Source organism: Oryx dammah, unplaced genomic scaffold (genome assembly GCF_014754425.2).
Source record: "Oryx dammah isolate SB20612 unplaced genomic scaffold, SCBI_Odam_1.1 HiC_scaffold_10, whole genome shotgun sequence".
In the NCBI taxonomy this organism is placed as follows: Eukaryota; Metazoa; Chordata; class Mammalia; order Artiodactyla; family Bovidae; genus Oryx; species Oryx dammah.
Genome location: NW_024070194.1, coordinates 7,353,562 through 7,365,484, shown reverse-complemented (window position 1 = coordinate 7,365,484; position 11,923 = coordinate 7,353,562). Strand labels below are relative to the sequence as shown.

Genomic DNA, 11,923 nt, shown 5'->3' with positions numbered 1-11,923 from the left:
CAGTAAAGCATAATAGTTAAGAGTATGGGCTTGTAAGCCCTGGTTTATATCCTCACTCCAACACTGAGTGCCATACCCTTGGGCAAATTAGCTTCCTTGTTCAATGCCCCCCTTAACTCATCTGTAAAATGGAAATAATGAAAGACCCATTGCTTAGGGTTACTGTGAGGGTTAAATGAACTAATATATTTAAAGAACTTCGAATAGTGCCCGGTAAGTATAGGGCTTCTATGAGTGCTGGCTAGTACTTACCTTTTTTCTGCTATAAGTTCCACTTACTCCCCCTCACCACTCCCCCCCACCACATTCAAACTTGTTATTTTTATATTGGAAAATTTCAAGTCTACAGAAAACTTGCAAGAATAATGAATAAGTACCTATGTACCTCTGAAACTAGATTTACTAACTGATAAAATTTTGTTGCATTTGCTTGTGTGCACAGTGTGTGTATTTGTGTATGTGTATGTGTGTTTTTTCCCCCATCATTTGAGAATAACTTATAGGAGGCGACTTAGCACTATTATCAGTCTGACAGTGTGTTACTTGCATATTCAACATGTGACCCAATTGAACGTAGACCAGTTGAACAAATTCCTCTTTTTAAAAAGATAATTATTTATTTTTTTGGCCGCACTGGGTCTTCACTGCTGCTCGAGGACTTTCTCTGGTTGCGGTGGGCAGGGGCTCTTAGTTGCGGTTTGTAGGCTTCTCATTGCGGTGGCCTCTTTTGTGGCATAGTGTGGGTTCTCGGGCATACAAGCTTCAGTAGTTGTGACAAGCCATCTCAGCAGTTATGGCACATGGGCTCAGCTACCCTGGGGTATATGGAATGACACCCGGGATCGAACCTGGGTCTCCTGCATCGGCAGGTCGATTCTTAACCACTGGACCACCAGAGAAGTCCAACTTTCTCTTTTTTGAATTTGAATCTCAGAACAGGGTGATAAGAAGATGAGATAAAATGATTGATCTTCTCTAGATTTACTGCTGGTCACAGATAAGATGTTCAGGATCTTTGTTTCCCCTAGCTTTTGACATTTCTGGGCCTGATGCTTCAGTTGTTGCTTTGATTCTGAGTTCTTGTGTATCATTTTACTACCTTACAGACTCTGTTGTTGTTGCTGGCCGCCCAAGAACCCTGGCATAGCTGCCCTTGAGGAAGTGAGCCCCCACCCTGGGAGCATGCAGGAGAGGCTTTGTGTAATCAGACATGTCATAAGGAGAAGCTCTTAATTTTTGGAGGTCTTTAGCTACATGACATTCTAACCCCATATGCACCAAGTTTATGCTTCTGTGTCACCAGGCCAAACAGTTTTATTGGAGTAATTTCAGAATTTGAGACTACTCTTCTTGCCTAATGAAAGTTCTCAAGCACAATTCAACAAAAGTCCACACATGTAGACTATCTCAGTTATCGTTGTATAATAAACCACTGGAAACTTTGTGGCTTAAAGAACAACCATTTTATTATCTCTCATGATGTTGTCGGAGAAGGCAATGGCACCCCACTCCAGTACTCTTGCCTGGAGAATCCTATGGACGGAGGAGCCTGGTGGGCTCCAGTCCATGGGGTCACTAAGAGTCGGACACAACTGAGTGACTTCACTTTCCATTTTCACTTCCATGCATTGGAGAAGGACATGGCAACCCACTCCAGTGTTCTTGCCTGGAGAATCCCAGGGATGGGGGAGCCTGGTGGGCTGCCATCTATGGGGTCGCACAAAGTAGGGCACGACTGAAGCAACTTAGCAGCAGCAGCAGCATGATATCGTAGGTTGATGGGGCTCAGTGGGTGATTTTTCTTTTCCAGATCTTGTTCATGGGGGCTGTAGGGACTGGAATGTGCAAGAAGGCTGACTCACGTGGCTTTTGCCTGGCTCCTTCGCTGGAGCTGTTGACTGGAGTGCTTTAGTTTTCTTTCCCGTGGCTTCTATATGTGGCTTGGCTTCCCACAGCATGGCAGCTAGGTTCCGAGAGGAAGGAAACGGAAGTTGCCAATCTTCTTAAGGCAGGCAGATGTTCTGGCAGCACCTGTCACCTTTACCCCTGCTGGGGCTGAGGGTCTCATTGCCTTGTATGAGGGCAGGGCAGGGAGTGAAACAGGAGGGAAGAGGGCAGGGCATATCCTTCAAAAGAATGACAGCCATAGGACACGACAAAAAAAAAAAAAAAAAAAGGTTAGAACCAACTAGGTCCAAGATGGCAGAAGATTCAACTTCCATTAGACACCGAGGCTCATCATATGCTCATTGCAATACTTTTGCATGCTAAATGACACACCTACCAGCACCATGATATTTCTGAGGCTAACCATAAAAGGCCTAAAAAGTGGACAGTGGCCCAAGACTCCACCCCTTTCCTAAAATAGTTGGACTAATCCTCCCACTCATTAGCCTATGAAATTACCCAGCCCATAAAAACTAATCATCCCATATTTCAGGGTCTCTTATCTTGTGAGATGGCCCATACTCTGTGGCATGTATTTCTCTCTAAATAAATCCACTTCTCACCTATCACTTTGTCTCTCACTGTATTCTTTCTGTGACGAGACATAAAGAACTGGAGCTTCGGGACTTCTATGTGATTCAGTGGCTAAGACTCCACACTCCTGATGCAAGGGGCCTGAGTTTGAACCCTGGTCAGGGAACTAGATCCCACACGCACCAGGGAAGATGGAGGTGCCACAACTAAGAAGATCCAGTGCAGCCAATTAAATTGAAAAAAAAAAAAAAAAAGACAACGACAACAAAAAACAACCTGTGCTTCATTAGATCCTGAACCAGGTGTGTGATCTCAATGAAAAGACGGCGGGTTCAGGCTGGGTTTGAGTCCCAGTCGGTTGTGCAGTTTCACCATTGTAACGCGTTCAGGTTGGAAGCGGCAGAACTTAATACATGTTTTTCCAAAGACCCCTCTAGCGACTGAGTGGGGAATGGCTTGTGTGTGTCCAGTTGCTCAGTCATGTCTGACTCTTTGCAACCCCACAGGCTGTAGCCCACCAAGCTCCTCTCTCCATGGGATTATCCCGGCAAGAATACTGAAATGGGTTGGCATTTCCCCCTCCAGGGGATCTTCTTGATCCAGGGCTCAACCAGCTGAGCCACCTGGGAAGCCTGAGGAGTGGCTTATAGGATGACTAATGACAGGCAAGGACAGCAGCTAGCTGTGGTTATGCAGGTGAAAGGTCACCCGGGGTCATCTTATTTCATCTCTGGAATCTTAACATGTAACATGGTACTTGGTATCTGATGCTTGATGAGGGGGTGAATTCATCTATGCAGTAAGTACTCAGTTCAGTTCAGTGGCTCAGTCGTGTCTGACTCTTTGTGACCCCATGGATTGCAGCACGCTATACTATTGCTAAGCTCTGTTGTGAGTGCTAAGAGAATATGTCAAAGAACAAAAGACCCCAAAACTCTACCTTCATGGAGCTTTCAGTCTAGTGAGGAAAAGAGATAATTAGCATTAAAACCAAACAAAATTCCATGGTGTTTCTGATGATAGAAAGTGTTGCAGAGAGAAATGAAGCAAGGAAGAGGAGTAGGGGAAGCTGGGATTGGAGTGGGTGGGAACTTAAAATAGAGAAAACAGGGAAGGCCTCCCTGAAGCAGTGACATTTGAACAATGACTGTGGGGGAACCGAGAGAGTGAGTGATTCGGATTTTCTGGAAAAAAAGTGAACAAGGCAGTGTTACTGTGACTTGCTCAGTTGTGTCTCACTCTTTGTGACCCCATGGACTACAGCCTGCCAGGATCCTCTGTCCATGAAATTGTCCAGGCAAGACTACTAGAGTGGGTAACCTCCCCTTCTCCAAGGGATCTTCCTGACCCAGGGACTGAACCCAGCTCTCCTGCATTGCAAGTGGATTCTTTACCGTCTGAGACCAGAGAAGCCCAAGGAATAGCAAATGCAAGACCTTTGAGGCCAGAGTGTGCTAGGAATGTTGGATGGACGCCAAAGAGTCCAGTATTCCTGAAATATAGTAATGAGTGTATGAGAAGTGGGTGATGAGCTTACAAAGGGATGGGGAGGGCAGAGTCAGGTTTTATGGGGCTTTGCAGGTGACTGCAAAGAGTTTGGAAGACAAACCTCAAGGGACTTAGTTTTTTCCCAGGATCCCTCTGGCTGCTGTATTGAGAACAGACTCCAGGGGAAAGAGTAGAATGGACGCAGGGAGAACAATGAGAAGGCTCCTGCAATAGAGCATGGTGCAGACGGTGGTGTATGGAAGCAGGCAGGTGGTGGAGCTAGCACGTGGTTACTTATTTTATTCTGCTGCTGCTAAGTCGCTTCAGTCGTGTCCGACTCTGTGCGACCCCATAGACGGCAGCCCACCAGGCTCTTCTATCCCTGGGATTCTCCAGGCAAGAATATGGAGTGGGTTGCCATTTCCTTCTCCAACGCCTGAAAGTGAAAAGTGAAAGTGAAGTCCTAAAGTCGCTCAGTTGTATCCGACTCTTAGCGACCCCATGGACTGCAGCCTACCAGGCTCCTCCATCCATGGGATTTTCCAGGCAAGAGTACTGGAGTGGGGTGCCATTGCCTTTTATTCTAGTCATGCTCAAAACATGTTTTATTTTTATTATTATTTTTTGATGTGGACCATTTTTAAAGTCTTTGTTGAATTTGTTTCAATACTGTTTATGTTTTGTTGTTTTTTTGGCTGCAAGGTGTGTGGAATCTTAACTCCCTGACCAGGGATCGAACCTGTACCCCGTGGATTGGAGGGCAAAGTCTTAATCGCTGGACTGCCAGGGAAGTCCCTCAAGGTATTTAATACTGATTCAATATTATTATCTATTATATAGTCTGTACTAAAATTTCCTCCAAGTTCCTTTTCACAATAAACAAAACCTGGATCCAGTCACGGTCCACCGTTTGCCTTCGGTTTTTATCTTTCATGCTGTGGTATTTTTAAGAGTCCGGGCTTGGTATTTTGTAGCAAGTCCCACATTCTGCATTTGCTTGTTTTTTGTTTTTAGTTATATTCAGGTTAGCATTTTTTTGGCAAAAATACTACGGAGGGGGCGTTATGTTTTTCCTATTGCATCATATCAAAAAACATATACGTCGATTTGGTCCATTATTGGTGATGCTAAGTGATAGTGATTGATTTGATAGCTCGGTTAAGGTGCTGTCTGCCAGATGGCCCCAGTACAAAGCAGGTTCTTCCGTTTTGTAGGTGATGAGTACTCCGTGGGATGATACTTTGGGACTGAATATACAGTAAATGTGCTATTGCCCAATAAGCTTTTATTCAGTGACTTTAGCATCTAATGAACAGCCCTGTGCTTTTCCACCTTGCGCCTGTCTGCTCCTTTGAACACAGGCTAAGAGTGGTTCCTGAGGGATGCTTGTTTTGAGGATCAGTGCCTGGCATACAATAAACCCTCCATAAATGTTATTACTGGACGAAAGCAAGTATGAAAAAAATTAAGGGCCAGGCTAGGGTTGCACTCCGTACCCCCGGAGCCGCAGCTCCCAGGCTGTAAGTCAGTGACAGAGGCCCTGACGTCCACGCGGCCACGCCCTCGCGGCGCGGAAGCCAGACCCGGCGGGACCACCCAGCGCCCGGGGCCGCGCAAGGCCCCCTGGGACCGGTAGTGCTGGGCGTGGCCGCAGGACTACATGTCCCGTCGGCCTCCGCTCCGCGGCTCCCGGCGGCAGCCGCCTCAGCCCCTTCACAGCGACGGCGGCGGCCGCGGCGGCTGAGTCGGTGGCGGCGGCGGCGGCGGCTGCTGCTGCTGGCTGAGGAGCGGCGAGTTTCCGATTTAAAGCTGAGCTGCGAGGAAAATGGCGGCGGGCGGTGAGTGGAGATAAAGGAAGAGCGGCGGCGGGCGAGCGGGTGGAGGGCGAGGCGGAGGAAAGAGGGCGAGTCCCCCCCGGCTGCGGCGAGCCCGCGGCTCCGGCTCCGCGGAGGCGCTGAGGGGCGCGCTGCGCGAGGGGCGCGCGGGGACACTTTCGGGGTGTCGGGGCCGCGCCGCTCTCCCGCAGCCTCTGAGCGGCCCGGGGCCGCGGGAGGGGTGTGGAAGCTGGGCGGCAGCTAGCTTGAGGGTGCGAGGGGGTCACTCCGAGGAGTTTGGGGGAGACCGCGGGGGTCCACTTTTCCCTCCTGTCCCTGAAGTTTTACCCTCCTGCAGCCCTCGGGGTGCTTCTGAAAGCTCCCCACGACCCCCACCTCCCGCCGCCTCGGTGTCTCTCGGTTCTTCAGAAGAACTAGAGGGCGGGGGGAAGCCGCACTGCTCCCCACTCAGCCCCAGCCCAGCCTCCGAGTGGTACCGAGAAGCGGCTGGGATTTTGCTGCCGTGTTTCTTCCTGCACTTGGGGCGTTTTAAGTATTTTTAACCCAGATTATCTGTGGGATTTCCATTTTGGGCACGGATAGATTCTCAGCAGTTTTTCTCAGTAAAAAGGCATTTTTGCTACCTCTGGTGCGAAGGCTGGGAAATGGCAAGTGGAAGTTAGTGAATTAAATTTGGGGTTGGGCTGTCTTTATCGTTACTCTCCCACCCCCTCCCCCCTTTCCCATCTCTGATCTTCCTACGTACATTGACTCAATTTGTGATGGTTTAGAGAAACTGTTGGTTTTGCACATGCTTTAGAAAAGCAATCCACGAGTAGTTGGGAGGGCTTAGTTGCTTCCTAGGCAGTTTAAGGGCACTCAGGGTGGAAAAGTTCACCAAAAGAGCAGTTGTGAGAGGCAGAGAGCATCGTCTCGAAATCTCACAAGCAGGAGGAGTTCGGGCTTCTCAAACGGAAAGACAGGGAAAGGTCTGAAATTCTCTTGAAGTAGAAACTTTTTTCCCCCTCCCGAATGTGAAGACTTCCTTCTTGATCGTTTTGAGCAGCAGCGCTTCAAAGCCAACCTGTTTTTGTTATTAAGCCTGTACCGTAAAGAAACAGGAAGGCGAGTACCAGCTGTCTTGCTGCAGTGGTTTGAAATGGAGTTGAATGAGATGAGTGAGAGTGCTAGTAGTATTGAGTGAGATTGCGGCATCTCCTGGATTCAAAAGCCTGGGCTCAGATCCACCTTACTGGAAAGGTGCAAAAACGCTTCAGTATTTGTTGCAGCAGGTTGTTTAGAGGATGATGGAAAAAACAAAAAAACCTTGGTCTTGTGATTGCCACATAAACCAAAATGTTAAATAGAAATCTGTTAAGTTTTGTGAAATGTGCTTTCTTGAAAACATATTCATTTGTTGCTTGTTTGTTTAGTATAGGTTATGCCCCATATAACTGGTCTCGGGACTACTGGGAGGGTACAAAAACATTGAAAATGAGCCTCTTTCCTATTCTAAACCCTCCAGTTCCCATTTCCAGGAGGCAACAACTCTTACTGGTTTCTGGAGTATTCTTGGTGTTTGGAATAATTATTTTAAGAATTTTCATTTGAAACACATTCCCGTTGGATAGCAAAAGCAGGGAAAGAAAATGAACCAAAGAAAGGGAAAAATGGGTGGGAATACAGTTTCCTTTTTACAATCTTCAACAATTGTTGATGGTGACTAGAGAAGCTCTTCCAAACTTACTGGTTGTGTTGCCTTATCTACTAACACCCTTAAGGAAATAACAATCTGTGGGGCTTCAGGGTGAAGAATCCTGCCAGGGCTCATTGTTTGTTTGTAAGATGAAGCCTCCGTTTGTAACATGTAAAATGATACTGAACAGTAGCTTCTGTCATGGGAGGTTCCTTCAGGTTCTGCATTTAAATAAGCAGTAATCTAGATGGCCAGCGACCCCAAATTATAGGAGAATTTTATGTATCGATAGAAATGACTTAATTGTCCAATTAGCATTTTTAAAAAGGTATGTGCCAGCTTCTGGTATATAGAACATTTTGGACATGAGGATTATGGACTAAGTGGGAAGCTGCAATATTTGTAGAGCAGTTATTGGAAATATGTCCACCTTAAAATATTCTTTCACTCCAGAAGCGTTGAAAATGCATAACAACCCTAGCATAATTAGCAAGATTAAAAAAAAAAGTTTTAGAATGGTGGTTTTAAATTTACCAACACTAACAGTTCATTAGAAAAATGATATTAAAGACTAGGGGATTAATGACTCTATTAAATATACATTTTGAAAGTGAATATTCTGTGCTTTTTTTGCCATGTAGAAATTATTTCTGTACGTTCAAGCCCGCACCCCACAAACAAGCTAGAATTCATTCACTACAGAGTGAATGTTCTATAGGACCCTTGATCCTTTTTCTAGGAGACATGTAAATAAAAACTAATTTTTGAAATGATTATGTACCAGTACCTTCTTGATTGGTCATTTGAAATAAACTTTCTGTCAGGTATGTCAGGGACATATTAAAGATAAAAAGGTTTATTTTTTCTTTTAAATTCGGTCCTTTGAGCGTTAGCAGTATGATTCTAGAAAAGTTCCTTTTGATTTGGAGACTAATAGGTTTTTGAGAAGTCTCTTAAAAGAATGACTTAACATTTTAGTTTGGACAATAGGGTAGGATAAAAAAACGCAAACTACTATTGTCCTATGCCTTATCGGTGTTAAAATAAATGGCTTTAGGGTTTCTTTCTGCATTTTTTTTTTAGACTGTAATTTTGAGCCTTGGCCAGAGGATGTGGACAACTTTTGAAAACTTAATTTGTTGCAAGTTTAGAATGAATATAGCCTTTATGATGATAGGCAGCCAAGTGATTACAGTTTAACAGTTGTTACTCTTTAAATGCTACCAGGACTAGAAAAAAGTTGCCGATCGTGATTGAAGAGGAGCTGCAGTTTCTTGAAGGTTAAACCAGGGAGTACCTATCCCAGTTTGGTTTGAATTCACTGTACTCTGTGGTGTAGAGTATTCCTTTTTTTGCTTTATTGAGTGGTTAAAGCTTTGGGAGCAGGAAATTAGTATTGGAAATGTTTGTTAGCTTTTCTTTTTCCTCATAATTCAACACATTAAAGAGATAGGTCTGTCTTTAGATTTTCAGGCATAGTATTCAGTTTGAGTCCTGCAGTAAAATGTGGGCATCTTCTTTCATTTTATGAGTGCTTTTTGGGGTGGGGGAGGGGATGACAAGATGAACATTTCACTTAAGGTGGAGGAGGGGCTCTGTTGTAATGAGGTTTAGTCTTTCACTTTATTAATGCTAGGTAAATTCATTTGGCCCATTGGTTTTCTGACAGGGTTTCTGGGAAAAGATTATTTTGAGTTAAAGATGCAGTTTAGCTGGGACAGGACAGAGTCGCTCAGTCGTGTCCGACTCTTTGTGACCCCATGGACTGTAGCCTATCAGGCTCCTCTGTCCATGGAATTTTCCGGGCAAGAGTGCTGGAGTGGATTGCCCTTTCCTTCTCCAGGGGACCTTCCCGACCCAGGAATCGAACCCGGGTCTCCCGCATTACAGGCAGACGCTTTACCATCTGAGCCACCAGGGAAGCCCCTAGTTTAGCTAGAGCTTAACCTTATTTTCAACTCCCTAACAAATGGTGGAATTGACTTGAGTTTAATCGCCTTTCCCTTTCCTACCTTCTGGTGGAGAGTTGTTAAATGAACAGGAAAATGGCCAGAAGATACACAGCAGGAGTTGAACTGACGGCCTGCAGTGTCTAGAAGGCTGATTTAGCCCCAAACTGGATGATCTTCTTAGACCACATACTGCCAGTTCCCAGCTCTGTCAGGGTTATCTCAGCTTGGTAGTTTCTTTGGCCTAGGTCAGGTGGCAGGGGGCAGTAGTAAAACTGCCTGTGTGGTAAATGTTGTGGCTTGGAGGCAGAGCAAAGAAGTCTGACCTGACTGGCAGAGAGGCTTTACCTGTTTCGAAGAATAGTGAGCTAGGGTTTCCGTGTTTGTCCTTTTCCTCTTTTTCATTAGGAATGTCTGTGTCCTATTTTTTCTCTTCTGTTAATATTTTTAATTGATGTGTACTACCAAAGAGTGTGACTTTGTGTTCACCTATGAAGGAATTCTTCTGAAATTTTAATTTAGTGAGAGCTACAGGTGAGGGTTCTGAAACTCCACTTTTTGGAAAGTAGGCTGACTAGATTGCCAAGTTTAACCTCTTCATCATGCACAGGATGAAGAGAGAATTTTGGCCTGGGTATCCCATAGTAATAGGTAATCTAGAGCTCCCTGGGGCTTTGCTTTTGGTGGCTGTGGCAGCTGAGTAGGAGTGGTGGATGGATAGATGGGGGAAGGACTGCAGAAGTCAGCATAATCCTCAATTAGGATAAGCCTCATGGTTAATTGAATGTTGAGTGTACAGGTTAAATCCCATTATAACAAACTCCAGGGGACTGGCTAAATTATTTTGTTGTACTGGGACTCGCTTTATTGACTAAATAAATTGAAATAAATTGGTCTTTATGTTTTTGTTAGAGATGCTGGAAAAACTTTTGTTTTTTTTTATGGCACACTGTTTATTGTAACAGTTGGAAAGTTGTTACTCATGAGCCAGTGTGTGTGTTTCACCTTCATTTTTAATGCTTTTGCCTTTAAACAGGAAGGAACCCTTGGTGAGCTGAGCAGATAATTTGTCCCCCATACTCCCCCCATGTCTCTGTCTAGAGTAACTCTATTAGTTTATCTCAACAACCAAAAAAGTTTATTAGTGAGTACTACTGCCATGATCAAAGTGTGGTGGGAGGAAATGGGAAATCCCCCAGGTTTCCAGGTGACTGCTGCTGGTAATTTTTTTCTGCCTCTGAAAACTTAAAAAAAAAAAGAAAATTACTTCATTTTAGTGTGACCTTTTCTTTGTCAGTAATAATTAAGGTAACCCTTTTCTGTTCAGCACAGTGTAGTTTGAGATGTTTAGATTTCTATATGGTATTGTTTGAAAGAACACATTGGTAAGCTAATCTTTAAGATGCTTCATATAAATGTGGAATCTTTCAGAAATAGGATTAATACACATATGAGAAAAATACTATTCTTAAATCTTTGCCAGAAATACACTTTTTTTCTTTGGATTGGTATTTGTCAAACTTCAGGCATTTACATCCTCTTTTCATATCTAAAGCTAGCATTTTTAGTTTGCTGAGAGCTTTTTGATTGGGTGCAGCAAGACATTTTTGAAGTCATTCTTTTAAATAGATGTCCCATGAAGGAGGGAAAAAATCTGAAAGAGGGAATTTCAAAGCAACCCAAGCAGTGTTTTCAAAGTTCTCAAGTCTTAAGAATAATGACTGACTAGGAGGCAGGAAGCCTGCAGTTGCATTGTGGTATTGTTCCTCCATCTTGTGCATTTGAGAACTTGAGTACAAAAGAGGAGAAAGCTTGGGGAAGGGGAAGAAAAGGTTTTAACATGCAAGAAAAGGGGAGGGGGGAGACTATTAGTGTAAATACTCTTTGCTCTTCTGTTTAAGTGAAATCTAAAACCAAATTTTACTTTGAGGGGACATATTTGTTTATCAAAATCTGAAGGTCTAACACTGATATAAATGATAGTTGATATTGGTGGAAAGAGCTGTGAGATCATATGCTTAGGTTTAAAACAATTTTAATTAGGGAAAAAACCCTACAGGTGAAAGAAAAACCTTCAAAAATTTCCCGCTTTGTTACCTGAGCAGTGTCATTTGTTAGCTTGTTACTTTGAAAAGAATAGTACCAGTGAAGAGTTTGAGAATAATTTGTAAGTTTGTAGTCTGTAGTCCTAGAGAGCAAATTGGCCTCTCCAGGTGCAAAGAGATGGAGTCTGTGATCTTCCAGGGTTCCTTGTATTAGAAAATCTTATAAACTTAATACATCATATAAATATGGAGAATGGCCTTAATTTTTTTTTTCAAATATTAAATGGTTCGAGCACTTTGTGCCAGATAATGTGCAGATACAGGTTTCTTTGCTGACTCAAGAGTTTGGGGACAGGAAGACTTTGAGATCTTGACTACACCCTAGTGATATATGCCACAAGGGGTGTGTGTGTGTGTGTGTGTGTGTGTGTGTGTGGGTGTGTGTGTGTG

At 44.2% G+C, this 11,923-nt stretch overlaps 1 protein-coding gene across 3 annotated transcripts in view; it reads left to right on the top strand.

Moving 5' to 3' along the window:
- Positions 1-5,653: 5,653 nt before the first annotated feature.
- NCOA3 (nuclear receptor coactivator 3) overlaps positions 5,654-11,923 on the top strand; it is a 127,568-nt gene continuing 121,298 nt past the window's right edge. For 2 of the 3 annotated variants that reach the window (XM_040248114.1, XM_040248117.1), the window contains exon 1: positions 5,654-5,807. The gene's annotated coding sequence lies outside the window, so the exon portion shown is untranslated. The remainder of the gene's footprint in view (positions 5,808-11,923) is intronic. The other variant, XM_040248116.1, reaches the window with a different exon arrangement.